This window comes from Falco naumanni, chromosome 4, assembly GCF_017639655.2.
Source record: "Falco naumanni isolate bFalNau1 chromosome 4, bFalNau1.pat, whole genome shotgun sequence".
In the NCBI taxonomy this organism is placed as follows: Eukaryota; Metazoa; Chordata; class Aves; order Falconiformes; family Falconidae; genus Falco; species Falco naumanni.
The window spans coordinates 40,963,195-40,986,797 of NC_054057.1; the positions used below are offsets into that span (position 1 = coordinate 40,963,195).

The 23,603-nt window shown below is 39.1% G+C and overlaps 1 protein-coding gene across 16 annotated transcripts in view; it reads left to right on the top strand.

Moving 5' to 3' along the window:
• The window catches only part of CACNB2 (calcium voltage-gated channel auxiliary subunit beta 2), a 253,729-nt gene that overhangs the window by 187,802 nt on the left and 42,324 nt on the right, over positions 1-23,603 (top strand). The gene's annotated exons all lie outside the window — the stretch shown is intronic.

Sequence of the window (23,603 nt, forward strand, 5' to 3'; positions counted from 1 at the left end):
CTCCAGGCAGGGGAAGACCTTCATACCTGTGGTATTAATTTAACAATAAGCCTGTGGCCTGTCAGAAGGAACAGTAACACACTATTTCTTTGTCTCCAAGGCCCGTAGAATGTTGCTGTATACTGCTTCACTTGCCAGGTGGCTTTTCTCCCATCTTCTCCAGCAAGCCTTTGAAAGGAAGTTTGCATGGATACCTGGGAGGCATCACGGTAGCACTGAGTTCTGAGGGGCCAGGCAGTTTTATCCAATTAATCCTGACAGAGATAGCAGGAGGAAGGCAAGAGGGTATGGCGAGTGCCCTTTGAGAGAGGGGAAAGAGAAAATCCCAAAGCACTTCAAAGAAGCAAAACCTAGGAGATCCGAGAAGCATAGTTTTTGGTAAAGTGGCAATGAAGGAAAGAAAATAAATGACAAAAAAGGATCAGAGAAGTAAATACCGTTTCCCTAGTTGCAGACCTAACAAGTCACGAGCTGAATACTAAAAATAGAGTCACTTCTGAAGTGTGCTCCCAAGTTTCTGAGCCTTTAGGGAAGTCTGGGAAATATTTTAAAGCCTTCTTTCGCAACTGTAAGGACTAGAATATTAGCTTGATTATCTTTTTTTTTTTTTTTAATGAAAGCTAAGATTGTAAAAAAAAAAATCATAAAATTTTAAGACCGTGGACTTTTAAGAATAAGGACTAAATAATTGACTTAAAAATATGCATATTGGCAATACTACTTACTTGCTTTCACAAAGTGATTAGCTGACAGGGAGGGTAGATGAGAAATGTGAACATTCCTTAGCATTCTTTTGCCTTTGAAAACTTTCTGCTAGTGCGTGCAGCCATCTATACATCTCCTCTTCTGCATTTCATATCTTCTTACCTGAACAACTTCAGCAAGTACTTTAGATACTCCAGGACATTACTGACTTCATGAGTTGAAGGGTTCTGGGAATAAATGGAGACGATGAAAGTAATAGGTGAAATGTTAAGCAGTTAGTGACATTTAAAATTATGCTAATAGCTGTTTCCATTTTGTGAGAAAGGCTACAGGTAGCCTCATTTATTTTTGTCTTTCTGAAGTGAGTTTGTATCTCTGAAAACATTCTAGAAAATGTCTTTAAAAGATACAAATGCTTAGAAAGGAGACTTTCGTTAACCAAGAAGGGAACCAGTTTTGTTGTGAGCAGTCCTGGTGTCTGTCCGGTGACTGCACAGCCGATTTGTGTGAACAGCCTTACAGAAAAGCCATACAGCATGTAGATTCAATCACTGCTGTCATTTTTCTATATTTAATCAAGAGTTATTATAGAGATACTCCTTTTAAAGTAATGGCAGTGTCACATGAGGATTATCTCGGAGGACTGTTTGTATCTCTTATGGTTATGACCTAAATTATCTATATTCAGAGCACATCACAGATCTGAATACCCGTGACTTCGCATTTTCTGCTGTGAACTTCAAAGTTTAGTCAGTCATGAATACATGCAAGCAGCAATGTAAGCTTCTTTATTGTGGCTTTTTAGACTGATGCAACATTCTTCCCTGGTAAAATGCTCCCATTCTTTAAGCTGGTTACACATCAGAGGGAGGATAAAGACAAAACTGTTTGCCATGTTCTTAGTCTGTGCATGCTCACTAGTTATCCTTGTTTTGTATTATTCTGGTAAGAATTTGGTACATCAGTAATTTCATATTTTTAAAGAAGAGACTTACCTTTTCTTCCTTGAAAGATGTATTATTCAGGATTCCTCCCTCACCAGCTTCCCCTTTGAGACTGGTTCTTCAGTGTGATACTCTTTGTGCTTGAAGTTATATATGTGATTTCTTAATTACCCTTTGTGATGCTTGGTCATTTTTTGTCCAGGACTAATGTCAAATGAAAGGCAATTTATGATTACTGGATTAAAGTAATGGCCTTCACAATTCATATGTTTTAGCATATTAGTTGCAAAGGTTACTAATGGAAATAGCAACATTAAATGGGGGACGGTAACCCTGCTAAATTGGAATTGATTATATAGTCATATACTTGGATAGCTAATTGAAAATCAAGAATCTTTTATTAAATGCAAGATTGTTACTGGTGAATTAATGCCATAAAAAAACACTTTACTGTTTTGAGAACTCATTTTATTATTACATCTTCATAAAATAAATTTTTATTTTAAATTAGCAATAGGTATGATTTCAAAGCAGAGGGTTTATCACACTTTGAAAACAGTCAATTAGTTACTTAATTTTTCTGTCATGATAGGTTCTTAGAGGATGTTTTACTATTGATTTTTACCTTTATAGATTATTGTGTCTTAATGAATTGTAGCTCCAGTTGTCATGGAACTTTCTGACACATACAGAAGGTGTCTGCCAGAATATGTCAGAGGCAAAACTGAGCATCTAATTCCTTACAGGTTTGGATGAAATTACTTACAGAATTAAAATTATGTTTCTTTTTGGTTTATTTTCTTTCCCCACAAACGACTGAGAAGATTAACTTTGTCTAAAATTGAAAAACTTCTGAACATGATTGTTATTTATCCTTATTGTGGTGTAACTTAAGTAAAACTATTTTTATACTTTTCTAAAAGTGGTTTGCTAATAAATTTATTAGAACCCATAACTCCCTAATTGATCATTTGAGGCAAGAAGTCTATAACTTTTGATCAGTACAGCTTAGTTACATACTGGAACAACTAAATGAAATAAAAAATTGCGGCCAGTAGCACAATTTCATTTTTCATGTTAGAAATTAAAAATTGTGAATAGAAAATTTGTGAAAAGGCAGGGGCAGAGAGTTATTCATAGGCTGCTTACAAAATTAAGAGGTACTGAATTGCTTTCCCTTAGCTAGTTTTCAGTGGCAGCCTTTCGTATGCCATAACCAAGGCTGAAGAGCAGCACCTCTCCTAAGAGTTCTAGTGAAATATCTGTTTAGTCTTAACCCTAGAGGTCCCGTACAGTAGGTTCTTAAAGAATTAAATAACGCACATACAATCTGTGCAATTTTGTAGTTTAGTAGAGTTATACAAGAAGGTGAGAAAAGGAATTTTGTGCCCTGTGCAGAGGCATGAGCCTCCCTGGAGGCTGAGCAGGTTGCAGCCTCCAGGAGCTGCTGCCATGGGGGCACATTTGCAGAGCAGCACCAGCTGACGGCCATGCCACCCTGTCCCTTCAGGCAGGAGCTGGCTGTGCTCTAAGGATGTGGCCTTCCTCCTAAGCCATTCCACAATTAATGAACTCCATTTAGTTCAGTAAGGATTTTATAAACTGCTTTTTGGTCAAGACATACAGTGTTTCCTTGGTTGTTTTTATGGTTCATATTGTATGTATACAGTTGCGTATTTGACCCGAGTAATTTGTTGTCATGGTTTTCTATGCCGTTCAGTCTTCCTTGGACATGCATGTGGAAGATGGTCATGCTTCAGTGCGCTTTAATAAGAAGGTTTTGTCAAGTGTTACCTTGCTGAAAGGGTGGTGTAAATCCAAGACTGATCCTGCTAATTTTAACTTGCCAGGGAATCCCATTAACCTTTGCTCCCCTGCAAAGTTAGCAAGCAGAGTTCACTAAGGTTGTTTAATATTGGCAGGATGTTCTAACACTGCAACCATGAAATTTAGCTCAAAAACTGTTGTTAGTTTCCATCCTTTCTAAACCAGGGAGCCAGGAGGGAGCAGGGATATGATACTGAATGGGAGGAGGCAGTCAGTGAGAGCACTGCAGCTGGCAGTAAGATTTCTGAGGAACAGGACTGCCAGAGGCAGAGGGAGCAGCTGGGTTGGAAAGGCTGAAGCTGGACTGGGCAATGGAGGAGGATCATGTGCTTTCCCCACACAGCCTTGCAGCCAGGGTAGCAGTGGAAGCTTCGGCTGCTGCTTTGCCCTGGGCTGGAGGAACGGGGGTCAGGAAAGTTAAATCCAGGCGCCTGCTGAGAACGTCTTTGAGCTGCAGAAAAGTCTGTGGGGGCCAAGAATGCATATAGTTAAAGCTGGAGAGCTCCTGGGTGTCCTGGTGGAGAAAAAGGAAGACATGATGTGTGGAGGGCTACAGTATTCATTTTGAGGATGGGAACTGTTGAAATGCATAGGAGTGTCAGATTGTTGGTGAACTGGCATATCTTCGTTGCTGTCTGCATTTATGTCTTCTGTCTGGGAGCATAGCTGCCCTGTAAGTTGTCTGTAAAGGTGAACAGAAAAATCACGTCTTCTGTAGCATATGTTAAAAAGGAAAAAGGTCAGTTTCCTACTATAATGTCAAGATATTGTCATACCATCTGTTCAGAGGATACCCGTTAGCCTGCACCTCAAAGACTTCGTTACCTGCGAATATTCTTGCTTCCCTTTGTATGAAAAGGAGAGGGTAGTGCTTTCTCAGCCTTGGAGATTTTAGTCCTTTCCTTCATATGCATTGGCCGTTTACAGAAATGCTGGGTCTGGTTTAACATGGGAGTTTACTTTCCTGGCCTTTTGACCTTTTTCTGTTCTTGGCACTGAGTACAAGTTTTATTGTAATGAAGTAAATTAGTGTTTTTTCTTTAAAGTCAGACATTGATAGCTCAGACTTAATTCTCCCAGTGATGTATGTGTAAGATGAAGAAGGAAAAAACTCAACAGGCCTATTCCAATACAATCTAGTAAAAGAGTGCCTTTATAAAAAAAAAAAAGGAAAGGTATCTTCACAGTACTTGAAACAGTTCATGAAATGCTGATGGGAGAGAAATGACAAGGCCAGGGGGTCTAGTGATTTGGGAGGTTATGGGATGTGAAAGCTAGTCAGCTACCATTACCCTTTGGTTGAGCACTTCAATATGGTGAACAAAAAGGTTAAAGGTCTCATGTTGTTGGCTCCTTCCCTCTTCCTTCTGGGAACAGTTGCATCCCTTTTCTTGGCTTGATCAGCAGTAATCTCCTGACCTCATAAGGCATTTTCCCAGGAATTAAAAGTCCCCTCCCGCTGTTCCCTGCCCTCCTGCGTCCCATGGGATGATGCGTCTCTTAGCAGTCTGACTAAATATCCCCCTTTGAGAAGAAGAATGTGTCTTTTCATTGGGGTGGTAGGATTTTCTCTTTCCAGAGAGGAAGCAATGTTTATGATGGAGGATCTGCCGGCTGCTTGTATCTGCTATGCTTTTAAAGGCTCTAAGCTTTTCCTAAGCCTCTCAAGGGTCACTGGGTCACCTATGGCTTCTGCTTCCTGAGGAATTCATTGGTTGGTTTCAATGCTAATGGTTCAAATCTGGTACAGTGTACTAAGCTGGTGAAAGGCAGCATGCTCTTCACTACATGCTTGGAACACAGGGCAGAAAAAACACTGTCTTAGGTTGCTTGAAAGAACACAGCTTTTTCACAGAATGTCATGATGTTACCTTTTGTCAAGTTTAGTATTTAACTTAATTAGATATTTAGGATAATAAATGTAGTTTGTAGACCCCAGATACTTTTTCATACTGAATTCCTCTTTATTGAGGCTGTCATGTTACAGTACTACCGTCAAAACAAAGGAATTCTCCAGTACTACAACTAAATGCTCTTTTTCTGTGACTTTGCCTTTTGATTGGTTGCAAAGTGTGGTTAACATTTGTGCTTTAGTTGCACTGTTTACACTTTTTTTTGCTTTTACCTGCTCACCTGTCATCACAAAACTTCAGAGAACTTGCTATGTATAAGACTTCTACTCCCTCAATCAAATTTCTGTGAAAGACTGAAAACCTGCTGGCTGCAGAGGTCGTGGTGTGTGGGATGGCTACACAGGTGAGCACCAGAGCACAGTCACGTGCAGCCTTTATGTATGATGCTGTGAACCTCAGTCCCTTGGGCACCCAGTGTAAAAGTGTCAGAAACCCTTTGATCTGTTGGTTTCCCGTAATTCCAGTGCTTCTGAATGTCAGAAGCAAAGAAAAATACAGTCTCAGTACAAAGACCAGTATGAAACCATTATCATCTTATTCCTTCTGAATTCAGAAATGGCTAATTTGATCCTATGCGGCAAAAAAAGGAAGAAAAAGTGTGAGTAAAAAATACTGGTAGGTCAGGAAGGGTTGAGCTTCAGGGGATTCATGAGAACATTGGGTTACATGGCCAGAACATATTATACCAAGCTGGACTGTAAAAAAGGGTGAATAAAATACTACCTTTTGCCTATGACTTGTTGCATAAAATGAGAATAAGTAGAAGGAATCAATTTACAGTTATAACTGATGAGAAAAGTGACATGGAGTTTGTTTGGTACCTCCAATCACAAAAGTGCAAACTGGAAAATACAGATTTATCCTAAATTTATCTTAGTATCATTTTCATACAACAAAAAACTCCAAATCAACACATAGGGTGGCAGACTTGCTGCCTGCCAGACAGCTGCATCTGGCCCTGGGAGCATAGCCAGAGCCAGTCCTGCCACCCAGGGCTGCACTTACCTGAACTGAAACATTTGGTTGTTTCAAGCCCACCTCGCTGCAGTGCTGCAGGCAGGGAGGATTGGGGGCATGGCAAAAATGTCTGATGGAGGCAGGTGACTGTCCATCAAAATGCCACAGCTAGTTTGGTAGCTGCATTTCATTCTGATACTGAATTTTTTAAGATTCTGGTCGCTTACCAGATTTTTCTTCCTCTCTGCGACCCCTGGGTCTAACACACATTTTAGCAAGAAGGTCTGCCAAGCTACATAGAGCAGGCAGATAGTGAACAGTTTTGCACTTTGGATATGCTTATGATCTTCCTTTAATGCTTGGCAGAGCAGCTGAAGGTGATGGGGGGGAGGTACAGAGGGAAAAGGAGGAGGGGGAATTAATTTTAAAATGTATTTTGAGCAACAGTCTCTGTCATTATTTGCTGGCTGCTGTGCTTTTGCCTGTTGGGGAGGGCTCTGTAGTAGTCGCGTCAGAGGTAAAGCTAGAGGCCAGATTTACCACTATGTCTACTAATTTTCTCCATGACCAGTGCTGTGATGCAGGGTGGTCCTAGCTCAAATGCTTGGGCTGCTTCCAGTAGCCCAGCGAGCTCAGTCAGCTACTGCTCAAAGACAAGTGACAGAACCATGTCCCATAAATTTCTGCCCAACATGCTTTTTCACAGCTTAAGCTGTCTCACTCCTCTCTTCTTTGCCTTTTTATTTGTTTATTTTTCCTCTGTGACAGTTTTATCAGTCCCCAGGGTGTTTTAAATGTCACATTTCTGGTGGGTGTAAAAAGCTTTGGATCAGCAAGTTCTAACAGTGCCCTGTGTGGCCTGACCCTCCTATGTTAGCTTGCCTGCAGCAGATAATCCTGAAACAAAGTGCCCTCCAGAGTACCACCCTGTTCACATCTCTTGTCCTTTTCGCTGCCCATTTCTTGGGAGAGTGGGAGTTGAAATCACTGCACTGTCTGGTAGCTTTAGGGTTGGGACTAGCCTGGGAATAGCAGATACCTGATGCTGTTTTGTCTTACGTTTTGCAGATAGACTCTGGGAACAAGGCTGAATACTAACGTTCACTTCTTGGTAAAATGTCCTCCGGGTTCAGCAAACCAGGATGTTTGGCTATTTTTCTGGCTCCTCTGAGCTTCCATCTCCTGACGTACTTCCCTTTTATTTGTCTTTTTGTGACCTTTCTGCTCACAGATACACCTGCCACCATCATGCTCGGCTTCATCTGTTTGTCTTCCCTACAAACACTGGCAGCCCCCTTATCATAAGAGATCGAGGAGGGCTTTATGGGCCCCTTTTCCACACTTTCTGTGTCACAGTAAGTTTCTACCTGACCTGACCCTTTTTGAGTTGCTCCCTGGATGTCCCTGGAGGGGACTGTCTCTTCACTATTAATCTAACCCTTTTCCTCATGAAGCTGGGGATCTTGGCCTTCCACCAAGGCAGGTATCCTCCCCACACTCATCAGCCTGTGTGGCAGCCTCCCACACAAGGCAGACTGCTGTCCTTTACCTACAACTAACTCAGCGCTGAAGGTTAACATTCTACTTCTCTGATTCCAAAAGATGCCCAAGTGCTTCTGCATTTTCTTCGCTTCCTTTCTTTGCTGTTTTCCCAGGTGTTCCCATGAACTGTAACTGGTTCTCCAAGTTACCCCCTTACAGTTTTCTTTGCCCAAAACTTAGTATTCTGGGGGCTGTTCAGCACAGGCGGAAGTACTTTCTGGTGTGAACTGTATTGGTGTGAACTGTGTCCTCTGGAGACATGTTTAAATACATCTAGAATCTTTTGTTTGGCTACTGAGGCAGCGTGTAGCTATTTCTCTTTACTGAGTTTCATAAAGTGGACAAACCTTTCATATATTAAAGAAAAAGTGTTAGTAGTAAATACTTTTTTCTATCTGGGAAACAGCCAAGTGCCATTGAGGGCATCCAGAATCCTTGTATGGGAGCCCTTATTTTCCGTATCTTCTCTCCAAGCTGCCATATCACCTAGAAGTTATGTCTCTTAGCAAAGTCATTTGTAGCATCTCACGATGTGAGTTGTCTAGAAGTGATGAATATCCAGGTGTTTGGCCTGTGTACTGTCTTACTCCTACCCAGAAGATGATGTACCACATTCACTACCCGAGATACCTGGGTTGCAGCTCCTCGCATCTCTCCTGGGTCTATATTCTACAGCGGCACCCTCTGCAGTTAGCACTGTCACCATCTGAACTGAGCAGCAATTGCAGCAAATAGCCCTCAGTCAGCATTCCTTGCAGGAGCAATCTGCCTGCACGCAAAGGCTTGCCTCTCCTTTCTGGTGGCTCAGTTCCTTTCCATGGTCTTCTCTTCTCCCTCTTGCCACAGTGACAGGAACAAAAAAAGATTTCTTGCTGAAATCTGAGCCTGAAGTCTGCTCAAAACCACCTAAACTACTTAAAACTAGAATAACAAACTTCATGAAACTGAGAAAAAAATGAGAAAGGTGACTTCTGCCCAGAATAGGGTTGGTCTTTTCTTTAAGGCTTGTTTTCTGCCCAGCAACCTAGTAACTTTCATTTGAAATAAACCCACCTTGTCTCTTCTAGAATCCATGAAAAAAACAATCTTTCCTTCTGCCACTTTGAGTCTAGTCTTTTTTTATGCTTCTCTCTCTGCCTGCATATTGCCATTGTGAGCTGCATGTAAATACTTGTAGGAATTTATACATGTAGCACTTAGATGCTGTTGCGACGGAGGGAAGACACAGTCACTCAATATGAGTGATCAGCAGACTTCGTTTATTGTGCCTTACAGTCACCTTTTATGCCTTGTTATAATTAGCTCATACATATTACAAAAGTTAAGCTCATTATTGGTTAGTTGCCTAAATACCAAGCCCGCTCCTAGTTTCTCTTCTGTAGTTATCTGTTCCCACCTGCAACATTCTTTTCCCACCGCAATCTTGCTGTTATTGTGTAACTTTTGCTTTACTTCAGATAAGCTGAGAGCGATGTGCATTTTTGTCCAGCCAGCTGGACTATGTCTATGTGACAGTTTTCAGCTAGCCAGTTATCCACAAGATGCAACATTAATAAACATATGGAGTATCAGAAAAGGATAATCAAATAACCCAATATATGTATATATGTAGGTAAAAAATAATTCACTAGAAATATCTCTGTTCGTACAAAACAATAGTATGAGATATGCAAGCGAGAAGAGATTAGCTGTGCTGGTGATGCCATGAAGTGGATCCAGCATGAGTTTGACCAAGCAGGTGTACACAGTGAAACAGAGAGATAGTGTTTTGTGAATGTTAAGTTCTCCAGTCCATTGCCTGGTAGTTGACTTGATCTTTCTGGGATTTTCTTTCCTTGTTCCTTTTTTTTTGTTGTTGTTTTTTTTGTTAATATTGAAGTAGTGTTAAATGATCACACTTTTTACATAATAGTTGGCAAAGACTGGAGATAAAATCTAAAATTAAATTAACTTTATAAGATTGACATATTTTGTTTTTTAAAATAAACTTATGTAAATGTGAAAGAGCTCACACAGTCAAATAAAATTAAGACTTAAAGGGATTTCAAGGCATTCCCAAGAAGTCTGTTCTACATCAACTGAGGATGAACTGTACCTGAGCAATTACTTGCAGGTATTTATGTAACTGATTCTGAAAACCTTTCCTCTAATAATCATTGCTGTTCCTGTCAAAACTATTTTTCTTCTGCCTACACCCTCTTGAAATGCTGTGCCTGTGATGGTGGAACATGTGCTGGGTGAGGTCCCAGCCCCTCTTGAATTGTGTGGAAAGATTCTTTTGGGCCATGTGAGCTGTATTCTTGTCTGGTCATCTTCTGTGAGATACTGTCTTTCACGTATCTGTGACAGTCACTTCTAATTGTGATCCAGTCCTTAAATCCTGCCATTAAAACAACCGTCAAGTCAGTTAAATATTTTATTTACAAAGTTGATGAGTGCTGTCTGGTCATCTGCGGCTTTCCTGATTAAATTGTGGTCTGTTTTTCATGTGCGTCGTTCTTCCACTTCAGAAAGACAATTATGAAGTCCTGCTACTTTTTCCAAAGTTCTTTTAGTTTCTCCCAACTCAGTATCATTGGTAAATCTAGGAAGGATATTCCATATTCTGTCATCCAGGTAGTTAATGGAAATACTCAATAGTAATGGACAAGTCATACAAAGTTTCAGGAAGTCAATTAATACAGCTTCCATATTTGATAGCAACCTACCGTTAACTTTTCCAATCCATTTTACAGTCCCCTTATTTCAGCAACACTTTTAAAGCTTGCTTGTGAGACTATTAAGAGGAGCAAATTTTGGAGCATCAGTCAGCCCAGCAGAGAGGGTTCTCTGCCGTCTGTATTCTCCTGCAGAAAGAAGTTACAGCTGTGTGGTGTATTTTGTTACAGAGGTTTTCCTTGTTATCTTCTGCTTTCTCTGCATAAGCTTTTTATTTTAATTATGTTTTTCTAGAAACTGAAATTAGTGCGATTGTTTTATCATTTGTCATAGTCCCTTTTCCCCACTTACTACGGCTCAAAGATCGTCAGAGCAAAACATGCAATAGCTGGAGCTTTATTAAACCTCTGTCACCTGTGCTTTTCTTTCTCTACCCTTAATTTTTACTCCATAGTCATCAGGGTGGTTCGGGGGTTTTGGGTTTCGTTGGTTGATTGCTTGGTTGTTTTTTTTTTGGGGGGTGTATTTTCCTCTTTAAATATATGCAGTAATAGTTAACTTTTTAAGGTTGGACCAAATGTACATGGTATTTCTGCTTTGTCAGGAACACAGTTTTAGATTTGGGTGAGAGAACTCTTTTCTTGATCTGGTTTTTGCTATTAATATACATTAAAAGCAGGAGGAAAAATATTTTTAATATTACTAACTAATTATAATTTTATGCTGATATTTTCTCCCTATTTGTTGGTTCTATAGTGTATTCATACTTATTTTTCCCTTCAGTACTCTTTCGTAAGTTTCAGGTTATGTACTCTATTTTTTTTGTTCATATAGGTTAGTTTGTGCTTGTGCCCTTAATATTGTTTCACTGAGGACCTGTCACTTTCCTGAAATAATTTTTTCCTTGAGAACTGCTTCCCATGGGAAAGAGTTATACTTGAGAATACACTGAAAGTATATTAAAATCTTCTGTCCCGGAGACCATTGCATTCATTCTCCTCTTACCACTCTTTCTCACTGTTGGTGAGTTTTTCCATTTTATGAGCACTTGGTGTTTTTCCAATTTCATGTTCTTAAACAGTTTCTACCAATCTGGTAGAAAGAAACCTGGAAGAGCCCCTTTTATTTTGTTGGTTGACTACCCAGAATTCAAAAAGGTTTGCAAAAAGGAGTATAGCCATTGATTTTATGTAATTTTGGTATGAGAAGAAATGTATAGAATTTTAAAAGTGTTCTTGTAAAAGCTTTGAAGTATGTAGAATTTTAGTTGCCTATTAGCAAGCCATATTTGCTGTCCACTAATTCTTTGTATGGCATGTGGACGGCATTGATACACAAAGGGTGTTGGGGTGTGCTTCCATGCACAAAGCTGAATCACCAGATCCATAGTTGATGGCATACATCAACTCCTTATAGTGAAAGGTACTTCGGGGGAAAATTAAGAAAAAAACAGGGGAAAGAAAGAGGGGGAAAAGGTAAGGAGAGACTACCATTAGCCAGCTGGAGAAAGAAGTGATGGGGTCCCCTGATAAGTGTCCTTGTCTTCGTCTGAGTGTTCTCCCCTCTACAGTATGTGGCGGTGAGGAAGAAATGGAATTTGGGATTTGTGCAATATAAACAGCCTTACAAAATAAAGGGTTTGGGGGTCAGAGGGGAGAAGGGCTGATTCTCACGGCGGTGGCAGTCACTTCCCAGGAGAACCTGTTGTAACAACAGGTGACGGCATGTAAAGCCCTGTGTAATGTTGCGCGTGTAAATGACAGCTGTTCATGAATAAGATGCTATTGTGATACATGAGTAAGATCATAAACGAGATGCTATATGTGTAATACCTGTTGTCTGTGGATAAAAAAAACTTTGTGTAGATAGGCAGCTGTATCATAGAAGGGTGTTGTCTTGCTCAGGTTGATTCCCTGGTAAGACTGAGCATGGGTGGCTCCATTTGCTTTGATTCAGCCTAAGGAACTACGTCCCTGCATACCCACAGAAAATTCAGTCCACTGAGCCAAAAAAAGTAGAGTAAATTAAAAATGTCTAGAAACCAAAATTAGAATTCTTACTGGTACTTTGCATTTTGATGCTGTGCCTCTTCTTCTTAAAAAGAGAAAATTGTTACAATTCCATGTCATTATATTTCATGCTTTTGTAATAACTCTTGCTGAATCCAACCTGGAATTAAACCTTAACAGTTCTATGGCTATAATAAGATTAAGGTTTATTGCCAGCTAGTGTTTCATCTGCTGGCTAGATGACTAGCTGTGCACCAGCTGTATAATGTATTCTGTAAGGATATCGTCATCACAGCACTTCACTCTTGCATCTCATACACCCACCAGGAAACCTGTTTTATCTTGTGCTCCGAGCAAAGAATCCAAATGAGATGTCTTAAGGAAAAGTAAATAAGAATATTAGGAAATACTAAAGAGAAGTAATTAATTTTCTAGTGTGTTACTGTGAGAGAGTGTTTTTGGACAGGGAGGGAATGAGAGCCCTCATAAATCTTGAGGCCCTGATTATGGGCTGCTCTTGGGCGGCTCAGATGAAGAATGACCCAAAGCCTCGCTTTTAGCTATGTTATGTTGGCTTCTCCCCTGCATGATTCTGCCTGGTTTGTGGCTTATGTCAGAGAAGCCCTAGTGCTGCTCTAACTTAATTCTAAATCTTTGGAGGGTATTTCTGGTGAAAAAGGATCTCCAGGACACATGGGCAAGGCCATGACTTCGTATAATGGGGCAGGAGAACTGCAGGGCACCAGCTGCTCTGCTGGTGCTAAACCTCTGTGGAACTCTTCCTGGGAAGAGTTGCAAAAGAAGAGGAAGGGGTAAGTGCTCCCTGGTCTGGTAGATGCGCACAGCCACAGTGATGGCCAGGCTGAAGATTCAAGATGTGCAGTTTTGCCTAAAGGGCAAATGGAACATTACAACTGATACAAGAGAATTATAATAATGAAGTTAGTGACGTAGAATTTATTTTTCTTCTGTCATTCTGCCAAAATTAAGATATTTGGTCTGATATTTTATATGCTTTGTATCAGCCTCAGGTAAACTTTTAAAAAAAAAAAAATAAAATTTGGTAAAACCACTTTCTGATTAGCTTTCCTTTAAACAGGTCTAGCTCCCAAGTCTCACAGTTGTTCTGCTTTCAACAGGTATTTGAGAAGGGCACAGCCAAAGTGTGCCTCAACTCTAGTGCTATTTCTGTTACAGAATGTTAAAACGTTAGCGGTATGTTAATTTTGCGCTTCAGGTTGCAAGGAGTTTTTAGCAGTAGAAATACTTTAAATTATATTATTATTTTATTTTTCTTAATTAATTATGTAAATATTTATTTATATAGAATAAATTTGTATTTCAGTTGTACTGACAGTGTACGAAAATGTATTACTTAAGGGATCTTTTTGTTGTTTGTTTTATTTAAACATAGACAATTTCACATACACACACAAAACGAAATTTATTTTAAAAAAGCAAGCTAAGTATACAGTATCAGGTGCTCCAAAGCTAGAAGATGAAAGATATAGAGTGGTTTGTACTCACTTAACTTTCCTGTGCAGATACATAGTGCCATAATCTACTGTATTATATTTATCTGATTATATTTAACAGGTAGTTTATTATTTTGTTTCTCCTTTCTTGTTCTTTTTCTTGTAGTGGCCAAGTGTTGTAGTTATCACATACTAAGAAGAGAGAAGTACTCACCAATGATTTATTGTTTCTGTGGGACCTTGTGCAGAAGCTACCTGAACACTGGGCAATCATTCATTTGTCCTTACAGTGTTGGGGCTGGACTGCTAAATCATAGATTGAGATCAAAAGTAGATCAAATTTTTCCATAAATGTTGAGTGACAAATTCAACAAACTTTCCATACGTAACAGTGAGTACTGGGTAGGACTTGGTATGCTTGGTTAGTTGGGGATTGGTGCCTTAGTTCCCTACTTCGGGGATAGAGAGTATCAAAAGGTGATTCATGCCACTTTAAAAGAGATAAATCATCGCTTGGGGACTTCTTGCCTTTCTCTTGAACTGGTTGAGCCTCGCTCTTTGATGGCAAAGATTAAACCATAGGAGGATTATAGGATACTATAGAGAGCTCCTTGTGTTTCATACATTCTTGATCTGTTGCAGTGGGAGATCCTTCCTGCATGCAAGCGAGATACGGTACTGAGGCAGGGGAATACGTGATTTAGGAAGTTCATGGTTGTACCATAATACTGTACATAATGAGGCCTAAGTTAAAGATACCACCACCATTCCCCTAAGTTAAGGTATGTCCATTTTGACTTTTCCTATCTCCGAGATGCTTGACTTTCAACTTTATTAAATGTTCTTTTAGCACAGCTTTAAATGGATGTGTGCTATGTGTTTTGATTTCTATAATCTGTATTGAGGTTGTCAGGGAGATTTGCAGTAGAGATTCCATTTGAACTTACATATGATAAATATCTCAGATAGAGCAAGACCAACCAAAAAATAGGTATTCAGTTGTAGAGTGGGATAACATACACTTCGGGCATAAAAATGTTACCATGCGGAAGGGGCAGGAGCATTGAGTCAGCTGTATGTTTACCATGTGCTGACATAACTTTTCAGGTTTTGTTCAGCATATTTGTTAAGAGCTAATATAACGTTTCACTTTTCAAACTCTTTAACGTATCATCCTTGGAACATTTATTCATACAACTCCTGGAAATAGAGTAGTCTAGCTAGAAAATGTATGTTTCTAATGAAGGAAGAAATTTTCATCATAGATTCTTTAAAAACACATGCGTAACGTACTATGTAAAAGTGAAACATTTTGACATTAACCTTTGGCTCTAGCAGTCATAGAGACTTTCTGATACAGTTGAAAAATGAACTGCAAAATCATTTAAATATTGGAACTAGCAATAAAGCTTGCACGCATAATATTGAATTAAAAAATGTTTTCAATTACACAGCTTTTTTCAGGAGCTTTTGATAATAGTATCTACATTTTCAACCAGCCATTGCATTGTTGATTTATTTAGTGTTTTCTTTGGCTTGCTGTGTCACAGATGTATGCTTTTCCTGGAGAATTTTTGTTTGCGAATAGCCTGAAAATGTTACTGCAGATCTTTTGTCTATGTGAACCTCAATTTAGCCAAAACCCTAAGACCTACTAAAATGCTGTCTCATAAGCTTAAAATGTCTCATAAGCATAAAATGTCCTCACTGTGACAGTGAAAAAAAGAACTTGAAATACCAGCACAGTATTTTTATTGCAAACGACAGTTTTCATCTGCTGGCTTTTGCTGCCAGAATAAGCATGTTTTCAGTAAGCACAAACAGACTTCTTCAGCTGTGCCTGTTTCCAGTTGTTCCTGTGAACTACACAAGTGGGTGGTACCAAAGAGCCACCTTTCTGGCACGGTTGCATGCAGACGGCACATGGCCACCGATGAGTTTTGGCATTATGCTCTAATAAAAAAAGACCCCACTTACATGAGAAAGCTTCGTGTGCGTCACTAAAGCTATTTCAGTCTTTGCTGCCTCCTGAGCTGAATGTAAACTGACATTGGTGACTCTATTCAAATATGATTTCGTAAAAGGAAGTAGGAAGCATGAGTTTCAAGCTGTGTGTGAAGATGAGCTAAAATAGTAACAAAAGTATCTCTAGAGAGTACCAGAGGAAGAAAAAATATTTCTTAAGCCTACCTATTGTTAAGAAAAAAAGGATCTGGCAGACTCTTTTTTTGTACCAGCTGGATGTGTTAAATCTTCCTTCTTTTCTTTAACGTTGAGAGCAGGTATTGCTGTAGCAGGGGTACCAAGGAACTGGAAGGGCTCAGAGATTTCCTCAGTGAATGTCACCAATGGCCCTCGAGCCTAAGGAAAATCACACTTAAGTTCTAATAGCTGAGTTTCCATGCAGCAACCCTGAAAGACTGCATGGAGAGTTCAAGAGGAAGGTTCATCACAGCAGTGGTTTGTGTAATGGGCACGTCTCCTTGCTGGCTGCTCTTGCAGAAGGGTGTGCATTTGTGTCAGGTGCTGGAAAGCCATGGTTGTGATGTTTCCTAGGCAAGGATTTGGTGAGCTAGCCCTTTATAAAGTAGCAGTGCAAGCACTGGTAACAGCTGGGCAGAGTTTACATTGCTTTAGTTTTGGAAATAGATGGTAAAATGTACCCAGATCAAATAATTTCTCAGTGCTTGAGTCAGTAAGGAAGTTTGGCTCCAGAACTACATGTTCTGGCTGACCTCTTCTCTCCCAAATCCCTCCAGAGAGATCCATGCTATCAAAAGCATAAATGATTCAGAGGAGTTTGAATCTCATTATAAGGTTGTTTTACTCAGGCTGGAACTTACTAAATACAATTGTATTGTGTTTTGTTCTCCCACTGTACTTTTGTTTTTCAGCTCCTTCACTTTGTTGGAAGTGTTGAGTGTACAACACCTTGCCCAGGGAGTCACTAATCCAAGACTTGAGCCTCTGGCATTACATGCTTATGAGGGCAGCGCTGTCAGCTGTAGCAAAGTAATACAACTGCTATCTTAACCTGAAATAATGGTATATCATACACACATGCACGCACAAACCCTAACCTAGTGGTTAAAGTAACCCTCTATTTAGACCACTTACAGTTAAAACTGGAAATTGGTGATTGCTGCTTGTAACAAGGCTTCCTTTTCCTCATACTGGAGTATAAAATCTGTTATTTGTTCTCTGTTACAGATTTTTATGTCCCTCACTCATATATCTATGAGTGAACCATAGTTCCTGCATGGTTCTTTAGCATGACAGTGGTCAGATACTGGAGCAAGGATGCACAGAGAGGTTGTGGTGTCTGTCCTTGCAGATGCTCAAGACTCACCTGGACACAGCCCTGAGGAGCCTGATCTAACCAGACCTGCTTCGGGCAGGGGTTGGACTAGGTGGCACCAGAGGCCCCTTTCAACCTCAATTATTCTGTCGTTCTGTCTTGCTACCAGACTTGTTTGATATGTACACCCATGCCAATAAAAGAAGGCCCAATCTTTGCTGGGAGGTCATACATTGATCACTGCTTTTAGTGACAGCAGGTATACTCTAGTTTTCTATTGGGACAGACACAAATTGTCGTTGCTACCTTAGCAATGGGATTGCTGAGCAGAAGCTCTTGCTATTGTTACAGATTGGACAATTACTTATATGTAATGAGGCTGCAGCAACAATCAGCATCTAAGACATGAATTTCCCTTGAATTATTTGTGTACTCAGGTGGGTTTGATTTTTGTTTCTTGTGTAACAGATGTATAAATTAGTGTACAAAATAATCTGAAGTTGGAAAGTTCTTTCATTGGGTATTAATATTGCTTATGACCCAAACACTATGGACAGGGCTACTCTGTGGAAATAGTGCCAAACGTAGGTCATCACCTGACATATTTACTCCCTACCAAGGCTACTAATGAAAGGTTCAGTAGTAGTATCATCTTTCCTCAGCTGAAAAAAAATTGTGTGGTGAATTAAATTTTCATGAGTGCAAACGTGGTAGTGTTTTGAGAGACCCATTATATTCATTACCCAAGAGAAAAATAATCCCTTGCTTTCAAGATAAGGCATCTGTGAAATGTGGATGTGATGAAGGAAGCGTAGCATTATTTAGAAATAGTGAGGAAGGAGACTTGCTTTGAGAATAATTTTCTGAACTTTATACCAACTTTGACAAGCACTTTGTCAAAATGATAGCTGAAGGATTTTTCTAAGTCTGTTACGGACTTAGCTGGCATTGCCTTCATAAAAGATGCATTCTGGGTTCATTTAAAACTGGCGTAAATGCATTACACATCTACTGTGGGAATGATGTAATAGAGTGAGAAACGAGATGGATCAGAGACCCTAGATCCTCATCACCTACTGCTGAAGAAAGTAAAAGCAGCCTTAAGCCTTGCTTATATTTCTGTAGCCCTAGAGTCATTGCTTCACATAGGGACAACCACAAGTGTAAATGAAGATGGTTGGAGAATGCTCTAATCTGTTTTTTCTACATTTTGGTAGTGGATGGGGAGTAGAGGTACCTTAATTATCAAGCAACATTCCCAAAATTAGTGGTCTTGAGGGAGATGACCTGTTCTGTGAGCAAATTCTGTGTCAGGAAATTTGCCTCCTTGGCTGGATCCCCAGGGGCTGCATCCACTGGGTTTATGGCACAGCATAAAAAATCTGAAATGAGTTACAGGGAAGAAAGGGTCCTGTCATGTTTTAAGTACATTACTTGAAGACAGATTGTGTTGTTTTGCTTTGTTATTGGGTGAAATATTTGTCAAATACGAATTCAGCCAAGCAGGTGCAAAGTCGTTTAAACTGACAAATTGACCGAGACACATACAATGTGCAATGCTTGTGTATGCATGCAATACAAGTCAGTCATAAAAAAAAGTGAGAGAATATAAGTAGTAGAGTATAATAATACTTAACTGTAAATAGTATTGACTCAGTATTGAGGGTTGGCATGAAGATGTATATAGTGAATACAAACTTGTGAACCAAAAGAGTGAGATCCAAACAGAAAAAGATGGAAAAAAAAAAAGTAACATTCCCACTTTAATTCATGTCCATTACCAAAAGTGTACAGCCAAAGTTGCCTTAACAGTTGGTGAATAAAGTTGCGTTGATTTATATTCTGAGTTTAAAACAGGAGCTGAATTTTGTTCATGAAGAACTCCACTCCCTGCTGCCCTGGTGGTACAGATGGTGGTACTGCTCACGGTCTGCTTATTGTTCTCCTTGTGGGGTTATTTGGTCTGGGGAATGTTGTATTTTCACATGGCAGGAGGGAAGGAAAAAAAGGTGGAAATCTTCATTCTGAAGATAAGTTAACTTTTTCAGGCTGTGTTGGTTCTCTTGAGAGAGACGAAATGTTAAACTGTTAAACATCTGGAAGCATCTGTCCTTGTAGTCTAGCCTGTGGATTAACTGAGCGCTAAACTGCCATAACATTTTCATGGAGATTTAGAAAGCGAACAGAAAGTGCTTAACTGTTTTGACCCAGCCTGATTTTAAAACTGTAGAATATGTAAGCAAATGCTAGATATATTTTAAAGTATACATACACATATGTTAAAAAAATTAACATATGGCCCTGATTACATAATGACTGGATTATTTTTTTTAGTTGAAGACAATGTAGTTCAAGAAAAGAAAAAGCAGTTAATTTGACAGTACTATGAAACTTTCAGAATTACTTATTTATGTAAAAAGGCTAGCATTTAACTTTTATAAATTAATTAGTTTTAAATATTCAATTAGATGAGTTATTGTAGTCTAGTCCCATGTTAATTCAGTCTCCCTTTCTACCAGTATGACAAGTATCTAAAATGGGACATACTGTTTCTGTGAATATCTGTAGCTCAATGTTCTGCTTTGTTTTTCTGCTCGAGAATTGTACATTAATTTTTTGATGGCAGGAAATGACAGAGGATTTTTTACCTGCAACTTAGCTTTCATATTAAGATAGTTCTGGAGTAGTTTCCATTTTTCTCTTTTTTATTTGGTAGTCAGTTGTTGCCCTCTAATAGGAAATTTTAGATCACTTCTAAGAAGTATGTCAAGGACATTAACTTGCAGAAGATCGCTGTTTGTTGCAGTGCAGCAGAGATTTTGAAGGTTTTAGTCAGCCTAAAGTCTTTCATCCATTGATACTGTTAAAAGTCACAGTACTCTGTTAAGTATTTTATATTTGCTAGAGGATATAGCAAATATGAGAGTGGATAACCGGGCATATTATCCCCTCTATCAGTATTTGACAAAGATGGTTCCTTAATATTTCCATTCTTGTTCTGGTACATTTCTACAATGACAGTTTACTATGCTTTACAAAAAGATCATTCTTAATAACAATGAATGATTTATTCCATGGTACTATTTAATGATGAATTACTGTTTAGGAGGTTCGACAATTTAATGCTTATTCATATCTGTATTTTCAGTATTGAAATGAGTAATAGCATAGAAAGCATCAACTCTGTTAATCTGTAGTTTTTAAATTCAGGGAAGTTGTGGGGGTTTGTGTGAATATTAAAAACAAAGTAATTCATGTTTTCTTTTATTTTTAAGGAAGATACATGGTATCACTGAATTTGATGCCTATGTGACTGCTTTTTCCTTTGTGGCCTTCCTAATTCTGTAATAGTTCGGTACCTTGTATGTAGGGTAACTGAGTGCTAGTAACAACTGAGAGAATTGTAGAGGAGTTGAATAAGACACGAATTTGGGCTTCTAGGAAGTGGCTGTACCAGAGTTGCTTCAACACTGCAAGATTTTTAAACTGATGTGGGGGAATCACTGAATTTTGGTTTTTGTACGGTGATTCTTACGAATGCCCATTTTCAGAAGTGTAATCATGAATGCATAATCATATCTTGATGCCCTTCTAACAGTTCATCTGTATCATGACAAGGTTGACTTATTAAGGGACATAGATGGCTAATATTTACATACCTTTCATTCTGGTGTCCAGAAATTTTTGTTAGGTGCCTAAACTCCTTTTGCAGCACACTAGAAGAGTTCAGGGTATAAGAAAGATGCCCAATACAATGAGTTAAGCCAGCTATTGCTTTTTTTTAATGTGGTTTTTGTATGTATAAAAAAAGTGTGGCTATCATTTTCTAACACAGGAGAGAAGCTAGTAAGAACATCTAGTAAAATCTAAACCAGTTCCCTCTTGTTACACATATTTTTCTACATGTTTTTCCTGTTAATGGATGAATTTGATCCACATACCAGTTGTCTCTTATTTTTTAAAAATTATTTCTGATTTGAACTTTCTTCTGTTGCACAGTGCAAATATAGTCAAGTTATTTATATAACCTGTATCTATTGAGTGACGTCTGCAGCATGTTCCAAGAGCAATAGGATTTTTCTTGTTGAAAGAAAACAGACAGTTTAAAGATTACCGTCAATTTATTTTATTGCTACATTCCACATAGTACTCTTAATTTGTTAATTTATTTATTATTTGATTTAGAACAGGTGACCTGGAAAGAAAAGCAGTCGACTATTTGCAATATTCTAATTGAGGCTAAGCACCACAGATGACATGGAACTCTTGGGATGTGTAATTTCAACCCGTAAATATATTCAGGTGTATTTGATTTTTTAGTCTGCCATAGGCTTTCCAGTTAAATAAGTGTCTGTTAAATGGTTCCAGTTTCAGTCTTCAGAGCCATTCTGTCCAACCTTTCTTACAATTCTAAAGATTTTTCCACTAATTCCAGAAGAAGGAGCAGACAGAATAGAGTAAAATCTATTTCCAATCATTTCCTGCTCATCTCTATGTACAAATATTTATTTAGATCCAGAATAGCACATAAACGTGAAGGCCATTCTGTGGTCCCCTTCCAGAATTTACTTCCATTGAAACTACCAGTTTCACTTCTGGACACAGAGACTCTTTTGACCCCACTGTTGTGAAAGAGCTTGTTTCTCCTCCTAAATTAAAAAGCGTTCCCAGAATGTGCACTTTAGATGTAAGTTGTTTGACCGTGGTAGTTCATTCAAATACAGGCCTATTTAAGAAGTTCTAAAATCTGCTTCATTGGAACCCTGTGGCTTTTGCAGCACATTAGACTTAAATTAAGCAGTAGGGAACCTATTCTCCCTTTATTTCCAACTGTCCTTTCCAGGCCAGGTGGTATGATACTGTCTTTAAAACACATGATAAAATAATGAGTAAGATATATAAATAATTCTAATGTGGCGGATTTCTGCTCTCTAGCACTGTGCAAGTTGTTAGAGTAATCCTGGGTGGAGCAGGCAGGGATTTTTTGGTAATCAGAAAAATACAACACCATTTTTGGTTTCAGGTACTTAGGTTTGCTGTCATGAAGTAGGGGATGTGTTTTCATATCCTCTTTTTCAAGAACAAAAGGAAGCAATTCCTTCCATAGGAAATGAGATACATTTCTTTTTGCTTGTCATCTTAGCAAAGTACCATATTTTTAGCAAAGCCGAAGTGATGATGAATACCAACTAATAAAGCTAAAATTGTTTTCTGGTAGAAGTTTTAGTATATATTAAGATTAGAAATTATGTCATGCCTTCCTCACTCACTCGTGAGCACCTCTGAGACTCAGTTCCTGTCTTTAAAATTATTTTACCAGGCGTAGTGTATAGGGTCTTCAGACTAGATCATAAGAGCAGTCTGGATGGAGGATTTTGGGGTGTGCTAAAAGTTTAACCTGGGGTAGGACAACAGTGGGTCCCAGGGATACTGTGTGATATCCTCTGTCGGGAGAACAAGCTTAAGGTGTTGTTTGGTGTAGAATAAACCAGAATAAAGGTTGTTCTGTATTCTGGTTGTGCCTTTGAGAAGACAAAGCCCTCTATAGCTGTAGGCTGGGCTGAACTGGATGGCAGCTTTTACTACCTGCTTAACCATACCTGTGCAGAAGGGTGTTCAGCACCAATGGGGCTTGGAAGGAGAAGCTGTGCAGGAGGCTGGAGGGCAGCTGCGGGGCAGGGGGGCCACTGACTCTTAACTGCAACTGCTGCTTCAAAATAAAACTTAGGAAAATTCCATAACTCGCTGATACCAACTACAAGTATAGGTTGTAGTATGAGTTATGGGAACGAACAAATGTTTTTCTGGCTGGTTGTGCTGGTTTTGGTTAAACCATGACACTGGTATTTGTTAACAACGTGATCATCTGAGGACACATTACTGCACTCTCAGAATGGCTCTGCAGTGAGATGTCTTGCTTAGGGGTCACTGGCAGCTGCTGGCATTGCTCCTGCTAATTTGTGATTTCCCTGAAGACTGTTTGGGAGCTGGTATGTGCTGCTCCATAACTCTTGACAAATGTGGCAGCAGAACTGCAAGCTGAGCATAGCATATGGATTGCCAGCCAGTACATGATTTCTAATTACTGATTTGACTTATCCCAAAATTAATCAGACCACTAGTAGCTAGAAAAAAAGATACTGTATTCTATCAAATGTGTTGATGTTAAACAACTGAGGTAAGTAAACGTGATACTTCAGGATGTTTTACATGGATGCTTTGAGAGTTCTCTATAACTGTTCCGATTTTTAAAAGATAACCTACAGGAGTCATCC